This window comes from Cryptomeria japonica, chromosome 3 (assembly GCF_030272615.1).
Source record: "Cryptomeria japonica chromosome 3, Sugi_1.0, whole genome shotgun sequence".
Lineage (NCBI taxonomy): Eukaryota > Viridiplantae > Streptophyta > Pinopsida > Cupressales > Cupressaceae > Cryptomeria > Cryptomeria japonica.
Window position 1 is genome coordinate 790,153,378 of NC_081407.1, and position 24,826 is coordinate 790,178,203.

Below are 24,826 nucleotides of genomic sequence, written 5' to 3' on the forward strand. Positions count from 1 at the left end.
ACCACCGGGAAAATAACTATCGACCGTCGGAAACTAAGTGCGTCGGAATGTCTTACACTTCGGCGGGCAAAAGCCCCCACTAAAAGCCTATCGACTTAAAAAGGGGAGGTGAAGAACCATTTTGGTAGGACTGAAGTAGATATTATGATATTTTCTTTACTAGAAACTTTTATGGAGAAGGAAGTTGATTCTTTGAGTAATTATAAATGATTTTTTAGAATGGAGGAAATATATAGGTTATAGAAATTAAGGGTCGGGTGACTAAAGATGGGGTCATAAAATAAAATTATTCCACCTATCAACTAATATCACAAAAGTTAATAAATTTGATAATGTCACTCTCCCCTCTAGCTTGGAGATCATGGAGGCTAAGGTAATATACGTGCAAGGAGTAATTTTCTTTTAAATTAAGAAGCCTAAAACGAGTCTCTTAAGAAATATTCCCACCTCATTTCCTTAGGATAAGAATAGGTTACTCTTAGCTCATTTGTAAATAAAAGAAATAGGAAATCTGCCTTTTCTTTAGGGACCAAGAAGGACCCAAGTCCTAACAACATCGAAGATATATTTTTCCAAAGGTTTGGCCTATTATGGGTTCAAATATTTAGCAAGTAGCAAAGGAGTGTGAAAGAAGTAAACCTACAATTATGAGATGGAAATCAAACTTCTTAGCACTAGTCTCAAGTTGAATCACGATAAATACTTTGATGATTTTAGATCCATTTTACTAGAAAATTCAATTTATACAATTGAAAGAAAGACAATAGTCGTTAGTTTCAAGAGAGTTCCAATTGGAGGTATTTTGAAAGAATATTGAAGTTTCTTGGAGAAGATCTAGATTTTGGATGGTTTTATCATATCTCGTGCAGTCATTAGTTCAATAATATATAGGAAAACAAATTAGAGGCTATTGAAGTTGGACATGAATAAAGCAAATGATGGGGTGTCATGAAGATGTTTATAATTAGTGCTTTACAAGTTTGGATTTATAGAGGATTATAATAATAGGAATTAGAGTTGTATTTTGAGTTCTCTTTTTTGTCTTCATTAATCATTCCTCTTTTGTATTTTGAGCGACTTATTATGAGGCTCTCTCTCTCACTCACTCACTCACTCACACACACACACACACACACACACACACACACACACACATCATTTGGGCCATATAACTTCAAATAAAAATTTTAAATTTAAAAAAAAATCAATATTAATTTTATACCACTTTTATATTAATTTTATAGCAAATTTTCAAATAATTTTTTTTTTCAATTTTATCATTTTTTAATAAAATTTATACTTTATACTAAATTTTAAATCCTCAAGAAATAATTAAAATAAAAAAAGCTTAAAAAAATCCACCAAGAATTTAAATTTTTTCATAAAATACATGTAGTAGGAGTAATGAAATACTTGATGGTTCCTCATTCCATGTCTAGTTCCCTCATCCTAATTAGCTAGCTCCCTCATGCTCATTTAGCTTCACAATTTAATTTGATAAAGTACAAATGGTATGCAATACTAAGCAATTCCATCAAATTTGACAAATATAGAGTTTAGGTGGTTTGGTTGAACCTTATTTCCTCCATGCCTACTATATTGCAAAATAGTTTGGCAAGAGGACACTAAACCAAATTTTTGTTCTGCTAAACTTACCTGTAGTGTCATAACATTGCGACCCCTACAATTTTAACCACAATTGGGGTCCTCACCTTGGCGACGACATCCCCTTCCTTAACTAGGACCTATTTATGCATTTTCAACCCTTCTCCCTTCTTCCTTCATGTCTTGTATTTGCTCTAGACCCTTTTTGGGCCCCAAAATAGGGCAAGATAGGGGCGTGGCGCCCCTGTCCCCACCTCCTAGGGTGGTCCTATTTGTGGGTTTCCTGATCTCCTATGCACTTCTTGTCTTTGGGGTTTTCTATTCCTCTTTGTCGGCCTTCGGTGGTTGAAAGTTAATCCTTGAGGCATGTATAAAAGGGAATTCAATACCCTCATTTAAAGGGAGGACAACAGATGGATATCACATAGATAGATAGAGAGCATAAGGAGAAGATACAAGATTTCAAGGTCATCATCAAGCATTCAAGTCTTCTTCATTCATCCATGGGAGAAACATTACAACATTCATTTGCAAGCATGTGCGTGTGTTAGGGTTTTGTCATGTTACATGGCAAAACATACAACATTTGTGATTACATTCAAGAAGCAAAGCAATCATCATCAACAAGTTGCAGATCTACAAGGTATACATCTCCATTGTTTACATTCAAGCATTTGCAATTAATTTCTTTCTAGGTTGATTCCTCACACGGGGTTTGGCTGAGGCAAACCCCTATCCACAACCCCCTTTCTTCTCTTTTCTATGTGTAGGTTGTAGGTGCGTAGCTATAATTGCAGGTTTGGGCTTCATTTGCAGAGACAAAAGAACCCTTTTCGTTTTGTGGATTTTGTGGTGCACCATGTACATTCCCACCACTGTCCCGACGACTTTTCTCCAAATTCGCAGGGCAGATCCACGTCCGTTTAATTAGCTCAGCTCTGAAGTTACAACGTGATCCCGAACTGGTAGCACCCCATTTCACTCATTTCCTCTCTCTTTTCCACATAGTCAACAAGTTAAATTTCTTATTTACAAAAGAGGGTAAATCACACTTCAACCACTTGCAATCCACTTAGTATTCAAATCCTTGTCTCTCTTGGATTTGGATCTAGTGGATTCAACCCCTCTTTTGAATGTAAATTTCCTCCCAAGTGAAAATCATCCTAGTGGCTTCCTTTCTCTCTCCTAGGTGGGGAGTCACTAGGATCCAATTTTCCACTTTACATTTTGGTGAACCCGACGTCTTGCACATTAATTGTGATTTCTCATTATTAAATCTGATTAATTGCAATTTGAATTTTAAATTTTCATTTTCAAGTTTGATCTATTTGCAAATTTTAGAGGTTAATTGCATAAAAACCCTAATTTTTCATTTTGAGAAAATTAAGCTTGTTAAGTGCAAAATTGCAATTGTTGTTTCAGATCTGATTTCTATTTCAAAATTGCAATTCAAATATGTTTCTTTATTCTGAAAATTTAGTGGTTAAATCACAAAACCCTAATTTTTAAGATCTTTTCATTTTCGACCTTTGACAACAATTTTGATCGATCTCAACATCTTCAAATCAGCTTTTTTTTTGGATTCCGCATTAAAATCATAATCTCTATCATCCCTAAAAATTTTGAAAAAAGTTGGTTGGATCATGTGCGTTCCTGCCACGGTCCTCGACTTTTTTCCTGAAATTTCAGAAGATGAAATTCACTGTATTTTTCTACTCAGGTCTAGAAAATCAACGTACTTTATCAATTTTAACACTCTCTATGATCAAACACAAATTCAAATTTCATCAAATTCGCATCTTAAAATTAATTTTCATAAAAAGTCCTAATTTTAGATCTGCTTTACCAGCAAATTCAGATTTCACTTAAGAGACTTTTAATGACAAAAAATAAATTGGATTTACTTTCTCTTTCGCATATGATGTGTCGGAAAAGAGTTTCTTCCATTTCTTGTTGCTTCTCTTTCTTCATAGCACTTGGTCATATTACATTGTTAGGATTTCCAAATTCTTAGATCTCAAAGCTTTCATGTATCATTTATGTTGCATTATGGTGATGTTGTTAACAAAATGCATTTCCTATGTTAATCACTTTAAAGCTTTTGTAGATCCTAAACCTAGAGATCCTAACCCTTGTACCTCTCCTAGGGTATCTTGTGTGAAAGAAATGAGATATAATGCTTTACCCAATGATCTTTCTACAAGAGAGAAAGCATTGGAAAGTAATGTGGGTCCATCTTCTTCTTCTAAACATACCCTTGAGCAAGAGGGGAAATATGACAACATCAACATTCTTACATCTTTAGATCCTCCTTATTCTCCTAGGACCTATCTTCAATATCAAAGTCTATGTAGGGATGATGATGTCATGCATTTTATTCATGACCTTTCTCCTTGCATTGCAATCACTAACAATGAGCTTTTGAATGATGAAGATATTCCTCCCCAATCTTCCAAAAAGGATAGCTTGATAAAGGCAAAGAGATTCTCATTCCACATGATACTCATCCTTCATCTAAAAATCCTTTTCTACCTCCTTACAACATCAGATTTCAAACAAATTCATGATCTTGTTCCTCCATCTAGTCAATTGCAACATTCTTATAGTTGTGGCTTTCATATAATTACAAAACAAGGTTTTAAAGGACAAGGAATTGGGAAGTTTGAGCATGGAATTCATGTCCCTATAAATCCTCCTACACAAACTACTAAAAGAGGCCTAGGAAGTAGTACACCTCTTCCTATGGACGAATTTCTTAGGCTTCAAAACTTTAAAGATTACCTTCAAAAACAACAAATCAAGAGAGCCCACAAGAATGCTTCTTCTTCAAAGTGTCCTTTTTGTTCATTTCATCAAACCCATGACCATAATGTTGATGATTGCCCTGATTTTTTAAAATCTATTCAAGATGGCATAGAAAGTGGCAAAATTAGAATTGTGAATAATGAAACTCCTTCTAACAAACCTTCTTCTTCATGGGAAGATGATATTTACCATCCTGACAGATTAGCTGCAAGAATCTATTGGAGATTGAAATATAACAAGAACATTTCCTTTCCTCCTCAAAATAAAAACAAACATCTTAAGAAAGTGAAAGGTGTTGAATATTGCATTTTTCATGATTTATATTCATATTCTATTGGAAAATTTTATGCATTTAAGAAATTTGTTCAACTACAATATGATCTTACACACATTTGTCTCACAAAAGATCTAGCTATCTTTCTTGGTAAAAACATCGTGCCTTAGCACTTCTTTTCCCTTCATGTTTCTCTTCACCCTATGACATAATTAGCCCATTTATTGGGGCCTCTTTATCATTAGTGGTGGTATTGTTTCACTTTTGGGGGGGGGCAGCAACATGAAGTCCATTTTTCTTCTTCTTTCTATACATGTATCTCTATCTTTGTGCATTATTCATTATTAAGATCTCTTTTCTTGCATAGGGTTATTCTCATGCGAGCAAATAATTGTTCTTTGGTTTTCCTCTTTGCTTGGAGAGGAGCATCTTTAATGAGTACTGCACTTCTTCTCTTTCCTGCATCCTCTTGAAAATCTTACTTCTTCTATGGTTTAGATTATTCGCAAGTATGATATGCCCCTTAACAGGGAATGATCTCTTGAGAAGTATGTATCCCTTCCTTGAAAGGATTTGTTCCACTAGGATGAGATATCACTTGAAACTAATCACCATGAGAAAATGTATAATATCTCTCCTCACTATGTGATTATCATTTCTTACAATGGTATGCTTTTATGACTAATCCTCCTTGGGGAATATATGACGCTTTTTCTCTCTTCTTTTCGAAGATTACCTCTTCTTGAGACATGTATTTTACATTTACTAATGTCTTTTCTTGCATGTGTTCATGTAAGTTCATTGCATATTTGCTTATGTTTAATCTCTCTCTAGTAGATTGTGTAAGCTCTTATCATTGTCCCTTAGCTTGGGGGGAAATTATCTTTCTCTCTCTCTTTCTCTATGGATCCACTTTGCCCTATTAAGTGGATGGTGTGAGTTTTATTACTTGATGTCATTCCTTGTGCAAAATTGTTGGTTATTGGCTTAAGGATTCTCTCTTATACAAGAAGTGTTAATCCTTGACTACGACCTCTTTTACACTTGATTATGTACATCTATAATAAATACAACCATCCCTCTAGGGGGTAAACGTGAGTCATCCCTCATCAAGAATCACTTTCACCTAGAAATAGGAGGAAGGATTGCATTCTTGTTCTTTCCTTCTTTTGTTCTAGAAGATGTTATATTTGTCTAAGACAACTCCTCTTGGGGGTAGATGTCTTTTGAACAAAGATCTCTTCTCCTCCAAGGATCACCTTTACACTTACAACAAGATATCTCTTTTCAACTATCTTATCCTTTCTTGAAGAGTATTCCCTCTCTTGCTTGGATTTATGACATTGATGCATAGTGAATATCTTCTTTGTGACAAAGGTAGGTATCCTTGTTCTACTTTCCTTAAGATATCAACATTAAACTATGTTGACATCTTAAGGGGGGGGCACCCACATTGCTCCTTTGTACTATACTTCTCTCATGCATTGAACAATGGGACATTCTTGGAACCAGAGGGAAACCTCTTAGAGAAAGATGTCATCACTTTTTGTACAATGGGTCATTCTCGAAACCAGAGCACGGTCTCTTAGAGCGAGATGTACTCACTTCTTCTTGTCTTGTATAGTGAGACATTCTTGGAACCAAAGGGAAACATCTTAGAGAAAGATGTTGTCACTTTTCTCTTGTACAGTGGGTCATTCTTGGAACCAGAGCATGGTCTCTTAGAGCGAGATGACGCCACTTTTATCTTATGCGGGGTGATTATTCTCGAAACCAGAGCATGCTCTCTTAGAGAGAGATAACACAACTTTCTTGACACTTCTACTATACATTCTATATAGGTTGTAGCGTACTTGGGCATAGACTCCTATGAGGCGGTTAGAACCTCACTTGCACACACGCGCATGAGGTTGAGTGGAACTAACGGAGTTCTCACTCTCTCTCTTTGCATGGATCACCTAGGAAAGCTCTAGGGGCGATATTTTCCATGTTCTTCTCTCCATGGATCACCTATTTTTAGGGTTGAGACATCCATGGTCTCTTTCTTCTTCGCTTTTCTTCTCATGGATCACCAAAGTGTGTATTCATATTCTCTCTCTTCTTTCTCTCATGAACTCATAGTTTTACTATTGATAGTTCATGGGTGATTTTAGCTTTTCTCTTTTATGTGGTCACTCGTGTTTATGTGATGGCATTGGTCTTTGTGTCCTGATTAGTTGTTGAGACATCTGAGCTCGGGATCTCTTTGGCTAGTTAGTTTTTTGTCTTGTGTCTTGTGTCTTGTTCTTGTCGTGTGTCTTTTTGTGCTTTGTCTTTTTTTTAGTGTCTTGTGTCTTTTTGTTTTGTCTGCTCTTGCATATGTTGGCATGAGTTGAGACCCTAAGATTGGGGGCTTTTTGCTCCTCAATATTAGTGGTGTCTTATACTCCTTGTGGTATTGCTTCGCATCTCTCATCTTCATCTCTCTCTTTTCTTCTACTTTACCGATAATAGTTGTGTAAGCCATACTCCCGCTAAAGTGGGGGCTAAATGTAGTGTCATAAAATTGTGACCCCTACAATTTTAACCATATTTGGGGTCCTCACCTTGGTGACGACATCCCCTTCCTTAACTGGGACCTATTTTTGCATTTCCAATCCTTCTCCCTTCCTCCTTCATGTCTTGTATTTGCTCTAGACCCTGTCCGGGCCCCAAAATAGGGAAGGACAGGGGCATGGCACCCCTTCCCCCCTAGGACAGTGGCATGGCACCCCTGTCCCCACCTCCTAAGGTGGTCCTATTTGTGGGTTGCCCGATCTCCTATGCACTTCTTATCTTTGGGGTTTGTTATCCCTCGTTGTCGGCCTTTGGTGGTTGAAAGTTATTCCTTGAGGCATGTATAAAAGGGAATTCAATACCCTCATTCAAGGGGAGGCATCATATGGATAGCACATAGATAGATAGAGAGCATAAGGAGAATATACAAGATTTCAAGGTCATCATTAAGCATTCAAGTCTTCTTCATTCATCAATGGGAGCAACATTACAACATTCATTTGCAAGCATGTGTATGTGTTAGGGTTGTGCCATGTTACATGCCATTTCATACAACATTTGTGATTACATTCAAGAATCAAGGCAATCATGATCAACAAGTTGCAGATCTACAAGGTATACATCTCCATTGTTTACATTCAAGCATTTGCAATTACTTTCTTTCTAGGTTGATTCCTCAACCAGGATTTGAATGAGGCAAATCCCTATCCACAACCCCTCTTTCTTCTCTTTTCTGTGTGTAGGTTGTAGGTGCACAACTGTAATTGTAGGTTTGGGCTTCATTTGTAGAGACAGAAGAGCCCTTTTTTGTTTCACAGATTTTGTGGCAGACCATGTACATTCCCGCCATGGTCCCGACGACTTTTCTCCAAATTCACAGGGTAGATCCGCACCTGTTGAATTAGCTCAGATCTGAAGTTACAACACGATCCCGAAGTGGTAGCACCTTATTTCACTCATTTCCTCTCTTTTCCACATAGTCAACAAGTCAACTTTCTCATTTACAAAAGAGGGTAAATCACACTTCAACCACTTGCAATCCACTTAGTATTTAGATCCTTGTCTCTCTTGGATTTGGATCTAGTGGATTCAACACCTCTTTTGAATGTAAAGTTCCTCCCAAGTGAAAATATCCTAGTGGCTTCCTTTCTCTCTCATAGGTGGGGAGTCACTAGGATCCAATTTTCCACCTTACACTACCTAATGAGGTCATTGTAATCCTCATCATTTAATTTATCCATCCAAGGTGGTGTCCATGGTTGTATGCAAAAGAGAATTGAGAAAAAAATTCTTGACAGTCTCATCTAAAGAACACTTGAAGAAAATGAAGCTAGTCTAAAGCACACTTGCATACTCTCTATGGTCATTGTCCCTAGCCTACTCACCCACAAGTGGAGCCACACTTGTTGGTTCATAGCACAAACTCACTTCTTGTGACTAGTATCCTAGGATTGAACATGGAACCTTAGGTGCCATGGTAATTGGTCTCATTTTAACTATTGGTTATTAAGACTTGGTACCTCAAATTATGAGTATAAGAGACCTTCCAAAATGGTAGGCATTTGAAATCAACATGGATTATTGGTATATAAATATAGGTAAGCAATTATGCAATAGAGAAAAGTTAGATATGGAGTTCAATTATGTTCCCCCTTAGGATAAGTGCAAACAATTACCTGATGAAATTGATTTTTAATATTACATAGGATTATCCATCAAAGCATTAAAGAAATAGGATTCATGAAAGATCATGATAGTATGATATAATGATAGTACATGCAACCAAGGTGCATATTAAGGAACACAAATTTGAGTAGTAATATTGACACCTTATAAGAATAGAAAGTTGAGGTTTACATGTGAAGATGGGAGTACTACATGAAATTAATTTATGTTTGCATAGAAAAATTAAAGAAAATAGCATGCAAAATGCTTCAAACATATGAAATTATGCATTATTTTCTTAGCATGTATCGAGGTGTGTGGGACCATGCCTATCCATATTTGAGATAAATTCTTTTGGGATGTGTTACATATCCTTGTTTCATCATACACCTATTGAACTCATATGAGAGAGAGGATTATTTTATATGAAACCTATGTTTGTGAGTATTTTTTGGAGTCCTAGGGGTTTCTTTTGGATTGCTAGTAATGGTGAGTGTCCAAATAACTTGAATCACGCATTAATGATTAAGTGGAAAAAATGCTTTTTCTGTTTTAACCGTTGGAATTACAAGATAAATATTTGTAGCAAAAAGATTTTATTTACTAACATTGCTATGATTTAGAGGCTTAATAGGAAGCATGTTTTGAAAAAATCTTTATCTATTCTCAGAGATTGTAGGGCATTTTGAAGCAAGAATGTAATTTTTTTGTGTTTATTGGAAAGTAGGGGAATAACACACTGATGTAGTAATAATGGAACAAATTCTATATTTTTAATTTTATAAATACATAAATACATAAATAAATTTCATGCATACAGATAAAAAATTTTTTTTATCAAACCTTGAATTGATTGATAGAAACCTGTGCTATTTCTATAACCAACTAGATGTTATTTCTATAGCCAACCAGATTCTAGAAGTCGAGAAACAATAAAAAAAATGAATTTATCTTCAATGAGTTCAATCTATCTGTCAAACCCAACATCATATTCATGTTGCACTTGCACCTAATTTTCTCCATGGCAATAGATATAGTAATTTAGTCCTTCCTTCACCTACGAATATCTGGGTAAGAAAATAGTAAAGAAACAAATTAAATTAGGTACATATGATACAAGTAAAAATAGAAAGAAACAAACTATAGGCAGCCCTTTGTGAGTGTAATCCTTCCTGTTCTTACCTTGGCTTTGAGGACAAAGATCCCTGCTCACACACCCTTCGATGAATAATAATAAAAAAATGCATAGAATAAGAGAAAAGTTTCATAATTTGTTTACCCAAATTTAGATTTCTCTATGCCCTTTACTTAGAACTATATCAGATCAATCCCCTACAAATAGCTCCCCAACAAATAACATTGAAAACATTACCCTTTGCAGAAGTTTGATAGAATAGTGGAGACTAGGAGCGCCTTGCAAGCATGCAAGTGAATATGGGCACTGCCATGCATTCAAAATTGTTGTTGTGCTTCCTGTTGGTCATTGCCACAAGGGGCTTCGTGCAAATTCTAGGCCCACGCTTCCGTATTTTTGCATACATGTTTACCAGAGCATTTCTAAGTGATATATATGATAATAACATTCCTTCCATACCTTCTCCAAAGATTCCATTTTGGCACAAGCTGGGAGTTGGGGGAAATGATATTTGTTGGATTTGAACCATGCATACGTAGATTTGACTGAGCAGGAAAAACGGTTTTGAAAATTAAAATTAACATGGCACAAACGACGCATAGGAGTAATGACAAAAGAAATGGTGAACATGACGGGTTGAGAGGGGATACACACTAGCCACACAAGGAGTACAATTAATGCATGCAGATGCAAGCAAGTGATCAGTGAAAAGTACGAAGCCTAATCCTGACAGAAATGACAAAACGGAAAATGAAAATAGGCTTAAAAATCAGAGTTTAGTGTGTGCTCTTTAAGCCATCCCCCAAAAGGAAAGCCTAAGTTTGAGAGAGGTCTAGATGCGAGTGAGGGAGGGGTGACTCTGGCAAAGGTTTGGCTCATTTTCCAACACCCTTTCTTAATGGCACAGTCACCGGTTAGGAGGGACCTCAAAGAGATTAGTTTGGATCAGTCAACAAGAGTAAACACAATGAAAATACAAGGCTATGATGGAGGCAATGCAGAACGGAATGAATTATATCATGAAAATTGATTACAATCAATCGGTAACATCTGGGTTACAGGAATCGGCTCATTGGCCTACTAAAACATGCTCAATTATAGAACAGGCTACAACTAGGACCTCAAATCTTAAGATCTAACTTCTATGTTATGTCTGCCACACTCGATCTGCTTTCTAATGCTTAATTACAATGATTTATATGATCCAAGGGATCCGATCAGCCCAAAAAGGGATCAAATGTCGAAGAACAAGACCTAACGTGTAAAAACAACAAGGTTGGCCTCCACCAAAGAAATTCCTCCGAAAAATCCAAAGGATGAAGTGTAGATCAAAGGGAAGGTTGGCCACATGCCAAGGAACATCAGAATCAACACTCAGGGATCCACAAGCTACAGAAGGGATTTGGTAGATCACTAATGCAAATAGGTCCAGGCAACTGGTACTTGAAAACTATCTCAGAAACCGATAGCGATAACTTGTCGGAAAATGATCCAAATGCTCCACGGTTTGGGAATAAGTTAGATGGCCAAGTCCTCAGGCGAAATCCAACTCCACAGGATCCAGTGAGCCAATGCAAGAAAATGCAGAATGAAATGTTGAAACTGCAAAACAGAAAGCAAAATAAAAAAGAAGTATTTTTGGTTGATGCAAGATTGCCAAGAACTAGGGATGCTCTTCCATCACTTAAGCCATCTTGCAAGTGCTTACAGATCATGGATCTATTTACATAGGCCTATACTTTGTTCCAAAAGACTCTCAGGTTATAAATGTGTGTTGAATTTTTTTTGTATTAAGGAAACTTTAATATTTTATTTAATAGTTGATAAAAAGAAACAGTTACAACTAGAATCTATATATGCAACCAATTGTAAAATAAAGGATCTTTATTCATCCTAGTTTAGTTTTAGAATAAGGTGGTTATACAAGATGAAATACATTCTTAGTACAAAAGTTAGAAGTTCACGTGCTTTTGCAAATTTTGACCATTTCAAATAAAAGAATTTATTTTATTCTATGTGTTGGTGAAACAATTATGTGTTATTATTCATTTTCTGTGGTGTTCTAGCTATTTTAATTAATTGTTCAAGTTTTTCAAATTATTTATATTCTCAAATTTATAGAATTTGAATTAAAAGAAGAATGATTTTATCCGTTTGTGAACATGAAATCATCTGAAACCTTTTCTTGGTTGCATGTTGTAAATTTGTGGTTTAAAATACATACTTTTGAGTTTCTTTCAATTTACATGAAAAATCATAAGTAGCAATTTATTTGAAAAAAAACTATTCACTTTCCTTTGAATCTCCATCTTTCTTGCTTTTTGGTTAAAAGTGAACTCCTAAAAAACTAAATTTATCATAAAAAGGAGTTGTACCTCTACAATTCAAAAGAAATTTGTTCTAGTAATTTATAAAAACTTCTCCAACTGTTGGTTCATTTTTCATCATAAAGTTGGTTATCTCGGAATTGTATTTCTATAAAACTAGTGGTGACAAATGTATTAACCAACACAACTTCTCTAAAAAGAAAAGTGTCGCTGACAAATTTTAGGTGGGTGATAATATCCATCCTTGTAGTGATTTGCAATCCTTTTAAATTATATAATGAATATTTTTATTTTAAATTTCTTTAAAGAACATCAATTAAGATGATAAAAAAGGGGACAGGGGGTCCTCTTTTCTCAAACCTCTTCTAGCTACGAAGCACTCTGTAGAGGAACCATTAGTTAAGACAAAAAAAGAGTCACTCAAAATACAACTATGATTTCAATTAGTATAATCCTCATTAAAATCCAAACTTGTACAACACTAATAATTAAAATCTACATGACACCCTATCATATGCTTTGTTCATGTCCAGCTTTAATAGCCTCCAAAAAAATTCCTATTTATATTATTCAACTAGTGACTTCATCAAAGATGATAAAACCATCCAAAATCTAGATCTTCTCTAAGGAAATTCTTTATTCTTTCAAAATAACTCTAGTTGGCACTCTCTTGAACTAGACAACTATTGTCTTTCTTGCAATTGTATAAATTGAGTTGTCTAGTGAAATGTGTCTAAAATCGTCAAATTATTTATAGTTATTCAACGTGGGGTAAGTGTTAAGACTTGGTTGATTTACAACCCTTAAACATAGGTTTACTTCTCCTACACTCCTTTTCTACCTACAAAATATTTGAACACATAATTGACCAAACCTTTAGAAAAAACTAGCTTGGATGTTGTTCAGGCTTGGAGCTTTCTTGGCTCCTAAAGAAAATGTGGATTTCATATTCCTTTTATTGAGAAAGGAGTAAAAAATGAACTATTCTTCTCCTAAGAATTTGAGGTGGGAATATTTCTTAAAGGAACCATCTAGGCCTTTCAATTTCCTTCTAGTGCCCCCACTAGCAAAGTTGCCCCCCCAAAAACTACATGCATGCATATTACCTTTTCTCCATGATCTCCAACCTAGAGGGGAGAGTGATCTTATCAATTTTATTAAATTTTCTGATATTAGTTGATGGGTGGAATAATTTATGTTGCAACCCCCCTCTTTTAGCTATGTTTTACTTAACTAGTCTACTTTTAACATACTTATTTGAGTCCTATTCACACTATAATTAAGCTCACTTAGAAGGTGGATGTATTCTCTCCTCACCTTATGAAAGATTAGAGAGAATTTTGTCTTATCTCATGTAGACTCACCAAGTGTCCCAAAACTTATTCATAGAGTCCTACACTTGTTGCATACTAGAAGAGGTAGTAGGAATTTGACTCCTACCTTCTCACTTGTTCTTGTTTATAAGGCACTTCTCTTTGTACATTTGTTTTCAGCAAGAGGGCTATGAGCTTAGTGGTAGAACCCCAATAACAAGTTAAAGGTCTTAGGTTCAAATTATATCTACTAATTCATCAAAATTCTACATAGTATCAAAGCCCTTGTTAATAGACCCATATCAAATTGTGATCCTCAAACATGCAAATGTAGATTTTAAATTCAAATCCAAACTAATCCATGAAAAATTTAACAAAATGATAATATTTATTAGTTCCTGCCGATAGGCATGATAACTAATGCATTCATTGAATGCATTTATTTTTTTGAGGTAGCCAATCATGTGCTAGTATTTTTATATTTTACTAGGCATTTCTATAGTCAAATGTGAGGCACAATTTCTCTTAAATTTTTAATTACTATTTTCGTTTTTTCCTATTGGTCCTTTCTACAAACAGTCAGTGCAGAAAATGTATTTTGAATTATTTTTGTTTAGTTATTAGACAATATTTTCAATCACCCAAAAAAACAATAATTTTCTTCCTCCTCCATAATGTTCAAATGTTCTTTCATTGAATGCGTTCTACTATTAGTAGAGTAGAAAACCATATGCACATTCAATGCATATTAAATTGATTTTTTTGGCAAATGTGTATAGATTGATTGTATTTTACTATTCATATACTATAGTATTCGTACATTTAACTCTTTGCAACAGCGGCAATAATATTATTCACATGCATGTCCATTCATTCTATTATTGAATGAAGAAGATGTGTAAAGTTGTCGTTGGCAATATTTATTACCCATTTCTGGAATGATCTTTTCCATTCTCCTAGGTTTATTACTTTGACTGGGTAGTGTATTCAAGCTCTCTCATTCTTCAGTTTTGCAAAATATATTGTAGGTTTTATGCTCCGACAACTGCTTTTCAGTTATTGTGTTTTTGTAGGTTTTTGTGTTAGATTCATGTTTCTTCCCTTTGCTAAACAATATCCCTATCTTTTGCAGATTTGTTGAAGAGCGTACTTGCTATTTGAAGTGGTGTTCGCGCAGAAACAAACAAAAAAGAGGTATGCCATTGTTTCAAAAAGGTTGTAAATTTCATATTTGAATCTCCTGTTCTTGGCCTGTGGAGGCTTCAAAATAGCCCTTAGGCTATTATTCTTGGCCTGTAGCAACGTCTCCAAACTGATCACATTGTGGATAGATTTGCAAAGTCTATGTCTTCCATGAAATTTAGTTTTGTCCATCATCTCATGGGAAGATAAGATAGAGCATATGAAGCTTGTATAGTTAATCATGGAGGATAGGTAGCTTGAGGTATGGTTTTAGGCTTGACCAGTAATGGGTCTTCCTTTTGGTCTTTAGAAAGAGCTACTGCCAAATACCCTTTCCAAATGCTCCAATGTACTCTACCACTATCCAATTGTTTGTTGGTGTTTACATAGGCTTAGCAATCCTGTATGTGAGGCGCCTTAGCCACTTCCCCAACCGCCTTAGAAATGCATGAACTCCCATTCTTTAGAGTGGCATAATGTGCTTCCCATAGAGACTGTAATAATTGTATCTTCTTCGCTTCCCGCCCGCCTTTCTCATTATGTGGCCTTGTCATTACATTTTCATTCCTCTTCCATTATAGTTGAAAAATTATATAGATTCCATTTGTAAATTTATGCGTGGACTCCCATTGTGTGTCAACTCTCATCGACTCGTAGCTACAAATTTCATTTAGAAAAAATATTATACATATTTTGAATAGTTATGAGTAGATTTTGTTTAATCCACACTATGAAAGAGAAATTGATACTGGAGTTTTTTGACTCCCAGCTGCAAATTTCATTTAGAAAAAATATTATATAGATTTTGAATAGTTAAGAAAAGATTTTGTTTAATCCACGCTGTGAGACATGAGTTTTTATGGTCGTATAAGTTCTGGGATATTTATAACTGATTAAATGAAGAGTCTTTTCTATTAAAAAAATTGGAGTTTTTCAACTCCCAACTGCAAATTTCATTTAGAAAAAATATTATATAGATTTTGAATAGTTATGAATAAATTTTGTTTAATCCATGCTGTGAGAAAGAAATTGATAGTGGAGGTTTTTATGGTTGGATAAGTTCTGGGATATTTATAACTGATTAAATGAAGAGTCTTTTCTATTAAAAAAAAATAAAAATTCAAATACATCAAGTTTCAAATTGATTTACTAGAAAATATTTGAAATAAACTAAAACAAAATTTTGTTTAGAGGTTTTATTTGAAAAGTTTCTATTTTACTTTCCCATTCGATTGGAAGTGCGGATGCATTTTTTATTGACAAATTAACAAACAAAAAGAATTTTGAAATTAATGTTGCAGGCTCATTCTTATGAATATATTTTTTTGAATAAAAGGGGTAAGAACTTTATTGAAATTTAAACAGAAGAATTACAGAGAGAGCCGGAGTCCTGAGGCCCTAGACAGAAACCACAAATCCAGTCCCATCTTATCCAACTTCATAACCATCCATGTCCTCAGTAAAAATCTTCTACAAGTCCTGATTGTAATCCCCGGAGAGATGCTCCCAACCTTCAACTTTCCATTTACTATCATGATCCGAAGCCCACTTGGCCAAGCAATCAGCTGCTCTATTCCATTCATGAGGGATGTGGATGAAAGACACTTGTTCCATTAAAGTACTAATTTGGAGAATCTGCTAGACAATCCCTGCCAACTGCCACTAAATCCCATTAATCTTTTGATCATTCAACAAGTTAACAACCATTTGTGAATCCGATTCACAAATCACCTTCCTTCGACCCAACTCCCAAGCCCTCTCTAGGGCATAGAGAATCGCAAATCCCTTCATAATGTTGTTAGACTGCCACCCTTTATGCACCGAAAAGAGGAAAACAACCTCCCCCCTGGTATTCCTGCCTACACCACCAACTCCAGTCGGGCCTGGGTTCCCCCTTGATGAGCCATCAGTGTTAATCTTGATAATCCCTTCTAGGGGGGGAATCCACCTTCCCACCCTTTGCACCTTCTTCATCGCCCGTCTACCTCTCCTGACACAAGCTAAAATAGGAGACAACTCCTGCAGGCCAAACCTACTCACCATATCTGCCTCATCTCTGCTCAGCAGAAAATTCAACTTGCATTTAGCTTCCATTGTCTCCCAGATCATAGCAATGATCCTATTCCAAACTTGTTGAACAAACAATTTGTCCTCACGGAAGATCCTCCTATTCCTCTCGAGCCAGATCTGCCACAGAATGAAGATGGGCCCAATATACTAGACAGTCTGGAGGAAGGAGGACAAGATAGGAGGTCTACCCAACCTGTTCCGAATTCAACCAGAGAATCAGCGTGGACACAAGGATGCTTCCATACCCCCCACCAATAATGCCAAATAAGCTGAGAGAAAGGGCATCTAAAGAACAGGTGTGAGGAATCTTCTTCCCCATAACCACAAAAAACACAGATAGAGGGTCCCAAAAATCCCCGCTTGTGGATATTATCCCAAGTTAGACATCTATTCAAAGCCATAGTCCAAGTGAAGCAACTACACTTCGGCCAAGAAACATTATTCCACACCTGTTTCCACTAGATCACCTCTCTTCCCTCAAGTCTTTGGTTCAACAATTCCCGGTATCCACTAGCCATAGTAAAAATGCCCTTAGGATTTGGAAACCAAGCAAGCCCATCCCTACTCTTGAGGGAGCTACAATGTCTACTCGCCAAAATGTCCTGCAACTCAGCACACTCTTCCTCCACCCCAACAATTGACCACTCATTAGGAAGCTTCCACCACTCCAACTCCAGCCGACCACACCTATAAGAAGCCTTAAATTCACTCACCCTTGACCATCCCGCCTCCAAAAAGCTCTGGCACAGATTCCCAAGGTTAGGAAACTGGTCAAGGATGGGAGGATATCCATCCCAAGAGTCGTTCCAGAAAAGAACCTCTTCCTCCCTTCTGCAAATCCAAAATAGACCATCCTTAATGAGTGAGGCCCCCCTCTTGAGAGTATACCAGATCGAAGAGCCCTTTCCCTCAAGCGGATACCTAGGGATTTCCTCCATCGAGATCCTCTGCATATATTTGTTGGCCAGAATCCTAGCCCAGCCTCGATCCTGCTCAACACACCTCCTCCAGTATAGTTTAGCCACCAGCACTTCCCCAAAAAGAATAGACTGCCTTAAACCAAGCCCCCCTAACTGTTTCGAGCTACACACCAAGTCCCAATTGACCAGACTCCATTTGGAAGAGGAAAGATTGTCTGCCCATAAAAATTGCCTAGCCAGAGAATCCAAACCCTTCAGGAACCACTTAGGAGCCACATGAAGCTTACATCGATAGATCGGAAGAGCCTAAACCACCGACTGAATCAGTTGAACCCTTCCAGTGAAGGATAGCCATCTATGAGTCCAGTGTTCAACCTTCGTGTGAAATTTATCCAAGATACCCTGCTAGGTCTCCCTAGGAGGGTTGCCAGGAGAAATAGGAATACCCAAATAAATCAAGGGCAAAGAGCCAACTTGGAATCTCAAGATAATGGCAATCCTCCTTTGAATAGCATCGGGAGTGTTGAAAAATAGGATAGAGGATTTATCCTCATTGATCAACTGGCCTGAGGCCATAAGATAAACATCCAAGACCTTACGCAGATTAGTAGCTTCTCTAACCTGAGCAAGCCCCATAAGGGTCATGTCATCCACAAACTACAAATGAGATTGCAGTTGCAATTCATTACCCCATCTCCATCCTTGAATAATACTGAGCCGCACATTATGCTTAATCAGCCTCCCTAGACCCTCAGCCAGAAGAATGAATAAATAGGGGGAGAGGGGGTCCCCCTGGCGGAGACCCCTAGAAGCACCAAACAACTCCGTATGGTCACCATTAATAAGCACAGAGAAAGAAGTAGATGTAACACAACTCATAACCCACTGGACCCACTCATTAGCAAAACCAAAAGCCCTGAGGATCTTCTAAAGGAAGGACCATCGAACTCTATCATAGGCCTTAGCCATATCCAGCTTGATAAACATAGCTTTTTCCTTGGATGACACCATAGAATGAATGGTCTCCGTAGCAATGACCACACCATCCAAAATTTGTTGCCCTTCCACAAAACCACTTTGTTCCTCAGAGATAACATTCCCCAAGCACTTCTTCAATCTATCTGCTATCAGCTTAGAGATGATCTTATAAATCACATTACAGAGAGAGATAGGACGGAACTGGCCTAACCAGTTGGCCCCCTCACACTTGGGGATTAGAGAAATGAATGTTACATTCAACGCCTAAAGCATCTGCTTATTCCTTTGAGACTCCTGGACTACATCCAATAAATCCAATTTGATAATATCCTAGAATTCTTGAAAGAATTCAACCAGGAACCCATCTGGTCGAGAAGATTTTCCTTTCCTCATGTGAAAGACAATCCTTTCCATCTCTTCCAACAAAATAGGACACAAAAGCTTCTCATTCATCTCCCCTATGAAAAGACAAGGAATGCAAGAAAGAACCTGATTCTCCGCCACCACTTCTCCCTAGGAATCCTCCTTGAAGGGGGTCTGGAAAAAATGTAGCGACTCCCTCGAAATCTCCTACAAGGATAGGCACTGCTCACCTCTACTGTTAACCAGAACAGGGATGGAATTTCCATGTCTTCTTGCTTTCACTGAGTTGAAGAAGAAAGCAGTCTTCTTGTCCCCCTCCTTCAGACAATCAATACGAGCTCTCTGCTTACAGTATATTTCTTCCCTAAGCTCCCATTCCTCAACCACCTTGACAGCCTTGTCCTCCTCCCTAAGCAAGTCCTCAGACAACCCATGCTCTCAAATTTCACTGGTGATCCCATTCAGCACGCTTTGGGCAGCTTTCTTAACATGTAAAATGTTCCCAAAACCCTGTCAGTTCCACTGTTTAAGCTAAAACTTAACAAATTACAGCTGCTTGGCAAAAGAGTACATGGTTGCGCCAAAGGTCGGCCTCCCTTTCCTCCACCACTCCACTACAAGAACCTACAAAGTAGGATCCTAAAGCCACATGAGTTGGAATTTGAAAGAAGGTGAGCGAGCTACCCGAGCCGAAGAAGACACCAACTTGATGGGCCAATGATCTGACCCTCTCCAGTCCAAAATCTCAGAACTTGTGGACCACCCCCCACCAATCCAAAAATTAGAGACCAAAAAATGATCCAACCTCTCTGCAATCCAATACTCTCCCAACCTCCTATTGTTCCAAGTGAACAACCCATTGCCAGGCTTAGTGTCAACAAGTTGCAACAAAGATATACTATCTTGAAAAAGGAAGGAGGAGGGTTCCAACCTCAAACCCCCCCCCCTTCTTCTCACTCAGCTCGAGGATTGCATTGAAATCTCCTGCCATAATCCAAGGATGAAAAGGGGCTAGCCTTCGCACACCTGAAATATGAGACCATAAGTTTTGTTTGCCCTGAAAATCAGTAGGGGCATAGATGTTAGAAAACAAGATGAGTTCCCCAGTCTCAAGACTAGATATAACCATGGATACCGAAGATCTGAAGGCAACCCACTAGATAGGGCAAAATCTTAATGGGTTCCAAAGGCAGGCCACCCCTCGAGAAGAACCAGCTGCCCCAACACATTGACACTCGCCTCGCCCCCACAGCTTTGGCACCAGACCCATCATACTCTCCACTGAAAGTTTAGTTTCTTGCAAGAATAGGACATCAGGTGAATGATTCCTAATCAAATCCCGAACAGCTTTTTGTCTAGGGCCACTGTTCAAGCCCCTCACATTCCAAGAAAGCACAATCATTTAGGAGGATTGGAAAAGTGAGAATCCAAAGTCTTCACTGACCCTAACTCAACCAAGTTTTCCCCCATCAATTTGATCTTCTCCAGATCTTTCTTTCTGCCCACCTTTGAACTCTTCTCTGAAGCACTTTTCTTTATATCTTTCCGATGCAGACCCAGGTGAACAGAGGGCTTATTACTTTTAACCCTAGCCGGTTCCATTTTCAAAGCTATCAGAGACCCCTCCCCCTCAACTGAGTTCACCTCCAAGCTAGGGGTGATTCCCAATTGGGCCCCTACTGGTTGATCCATCTCCATCTGCTAACTTCCAACCACTAGCAAAGCCTGGGTAGAGTTCTCAATTACTCTTTTTCTCAATTACTCTTTCTGGGGCCCCCCCTGAAGCACCTTGATCCAAAGGGGTAAACCCCAGATTTACTTCCTGATGGCTAAGGTCATCCAAGACTTCAAATTTGTTGAAGGAATCCCCCTCCTGTCACTCCTGTAAGGGCCTCTTTTGTCCTCGGTTCCTATTCTTTGTCTTAGTTGAGACAAACCCATCAGCACCCTCAACCTCGACCGACATGGCAGCTTTCCCCTTCTCAACCCTATCTAGGCTCGGGTCTGACTGTTGAGGTTGGTGCACCGCCGGTTTATATCTAGGGCACTTACGCTGTAAATGACCATACTCATGACATAGTCGACATCGAAAAGGTAGAGTCTCATAATCTAACTGTTGAACCCAAGAATAAGAGCCTGCACACATATCTATAGCATCTGGCAAAGGTTAACTAAGATCAATTTCAACACAGATACGCGCAAAGGTCATTACCTTTCTCCCTAGGGTTTACGTTGAAGATCCCACAGGCCTCCCAAGTAGAGCGGCAAGCATCTGGAGCACATCCTCCTGACAGCATTCTACAAGAAAACGTGGTAACCGAACCCACACTAGAACCCTATTTGGGAGCTCCTCTGAAGGATTAAACCCCACATGCCAAGGCTTGATGAACAATCCCACCTGGTTGTAAAAATACGGCCCCCCTTCAAAGACCCTATTGCGATCCTCCATGCAATTGAAAGTAACCATGAAGTAGTTATTAGCCAACAACATAATCTCCATTTCCCCTTCTGGTGCCCAAGTCCTCTACGCCCAGTTTTCCAAAAACTGCAAGGAAACCCTCATTCCCAAAAACTTGCAATATAGCGAGTGTCTTGAAAAATAATCAATGTCTTCCGCTATCATCTCTAGAGGGATAACCAACTTTGGCCTCTCACTGCATCTCTCCAGACAACCATTTACCTTCATAATGCGAGAGCTGGCACCACTCCCAAACCCAGAATTTGATGCATACAGATTATTGTTAAACGTCTTCATACTCTGAGGTGGGGGTTTTGAACCCACCGCAGCTCGAAAATCCATGGCTGGAGCAACCTGTGAGGCCTCACCACCAAAACTCAATATCGGAGCATAAAAATAAAATGAGGATGCCTAAAAAACCACACCCCCAAAGGGCAGCTCAAAGAGGCTCGGAGCTCGAGACACCACCCTGCCCGAGCACCACCGTTTGACAAAGCCAGCCGGCACCCCAAGCTCACGAGAGACCCTCATGCCACAACCAGCCGAAGCCCCACCCGCGAGCCACCTAAACCCCACCCCTGCGCAACCTAAACACCACCCCCGCACAGCCAAAGCTCCACCCCCGCACAGCCTCAGCCCCACCCAGCAACCCCCGTAACACCCCCACACCCACAACCGCTCCCTGCCCAACACCTGCAACCCCGTTAGACCCTCGACACTTTGCACAACCCTCCCCCACGCAACCTAAACACCACTCCCGCGTAGTCTCAGCCCCACCCAGCAACCCCCGCAGCACCCCCACACCCACAACCGCTCCCTACCCAACACCTGCAACCCCGTTAGACCCCCGACACCCTGCACAACCCTCCCCCACCGCACCAGCAACGTCACCACCCGCGAGCTAGGGCCGCAAAACCCTAGCTTGGCCGCATGCAGACTCCCTAACGCACAACATCCGAAAGTCGTCATTCTTATGAATATTAAATTGATCTCAAAAAAGCAATTTTTGCAAAAAAATTTATGTAGCTTCCTCCATTCATCTGAGCAATATTTTTCCTTCATCCTCTTCGGCCTGCAAGACAAAATGAACAGCCATTTCCAATGCCAATTTTCTCTGTTGTTGTAGGAATGAACTTGCAGGATTGATGCAGCAATCTTGATGGCTAAATATGATGGAAAAGCAAACAATAAAACCTGATGGCTAAATATGACGGAAAAGCAAATAGTAAAACCGAATTTTCTCACTTATATGTTTTTAGTTCAATTCCCCTAATCATGAAAAATAAAATCAATATATTTACACTACCTCGAATTATCTTACAATAAAACATTGGTACAAGGTCCTCAGAAACCTTAACAAGTTAAAGGTAAGTCAACATGTACCTTGTTGCAAAGAATAATATACAAAATTGCTTTCAGTTTGCTTGGTCTTTATCCAATCATATGAACAGCCTTGTCATTTACTAGCTGGGAGGTTCGGGATGGTCTCTGACCACCATTGTCGCCACAGAAGGACAGGGAGAATGAACAATGACTTGAACCGTGCCTAAAACCAATCTCGAGATTTGATCTACCCAGTTGATAAATCACAGCATATGAAAATAAATTTGGTGAGATCGTTGGGCTTCTTATAACATAAAGCTTCTCCCAAAGAAGAGCCACATATATAGAACAAATGGCGGATGTTGAAATTAAGTTATCCTTATTTTGCCACATTCCCACCAATTTGATGTCAAATATTGGGAACATGTCCCTTGTTTTATTTGCCACACCTACATCATTCATGCATATTCACAAATAATAGTTAACATGCACTCACGCATTAAAATTTAAATGTCAAATAAGATGTGAAAATAACATATTAAAGTTGAAAATGCCTTTGTCAATTATAGCATTAGCTTGTAAGTCGGGTATTCAATTGGATAAGACATTTGCCTTTTTGTTTATTTTTCTCTTTGCGTTGAAGTTGTAATTTGCCTAATTTTGTCTCGGTTTGGAAACATACATTAGGTTTATGGGTTGTGCTTTTTGTCCCCTAACATGAATTTGAGACATAAATTTGTTTTTACTTCATATTATTTATGATTTTCTCTCCCCAGGTTTCAGATCTATGAATTTGAAATTTATAGCACAATATCCAATTATGCAAATATTTGCAAGACATTGTTAAGCCTTTAAAGTGATCAGCGTCCGAAGCAAGTCCTTGATCTTTCAACTATAAGAGGACTTAACTAAATGTACAAACTCTTTGTAAAGCCCTTCTTATGTAGAGATATTCAATGTGTAATTTTGAAGGACACAAACTATTTTCATCCAAAACTTTGTTCTAATTGTAAGCTCTATATGTATTATTTGGTCGTGCCTTGTGTAGGAATATGTATGCATCCATTGTGTGCAATTTTAGAAAAGCCTTATCTCATCCACTATAAATATATAAATATTAAATTTTTGTGTGCAAATAATAATTTGAAATATTCACAAAATGTATAGAAATCTTATCTACCAACACGTAACTAATAATGTTTTCTCTTTTTTGCTTTAAATGTTTAGATTGATTAACAACTACTCTATCCTATAATAACCGTAGGCAGGAACTTTACAATAATTCTAATTTATATCTTTGTTTAGGCTGTTTGTAAGCTCGAACAATTTGTGAAATAGTCTCTTGGTCAGAAAAAGACATTCTCTGTTAGAGACGAGGAAAGTGAAAATCCAAAGAAAACTTGTGTACTGTGATTCCTACTTCTGTTCGGACATTTTCTCTGAGACCAAAAGACCTTCCCCGTGCAACAGCCACAATAAGGTTTTATGAAACAGGTGAAACGTTAAATACTGCGCCCACCGTGGGGCTCGAACCCACGACCACAAGGTTAAGAGCCTTGCGCTCTACCAACTGAGCTAGACGGGCTACATTAAGCAGACAAATAAACAATAAAATTCTTTGTAGCCACGTGCCAAATAATCATTCAAACAATAAAATTCTTTGAGGAAAACGCTATGTTTTATCCATACTTATATCCAAAAAAAATCTTCCCTGAACAATCCATTAGTTCATATTTTTGTCATGTTTCTGGAGCACTTTAAAATTTATGGTATATATTTGCCATCTTTCTAAGGGATTTCTTAAGTTCCCGTCTTAGTGGACCCTCTTCATACCTTTAATGTTCAAACATTCATTCCTTGGTTGTTTGGGATA

The 24,826-nt window shown here is 38.0% G+C and overlaps 1 non-coding gene across 1 annotated transcript; it reads right to left on the reverse strand.

Annotated features, from left to right (window-relative positions):
- Positions 1–24,465: 24,465 nt before the first annotated feature.
- On the reverse strand, positions 24,466–24,538 carry TRNAK-CUU (transfer RNA lysine (anticodon CUU)). The gene has a single exon. It is a non-coding gene; the product is annotated as a tRNA-Lys (tRNA).
- Between the last annotated feature and the right edge of the window lie 288 nt (positions 24,539–24,826).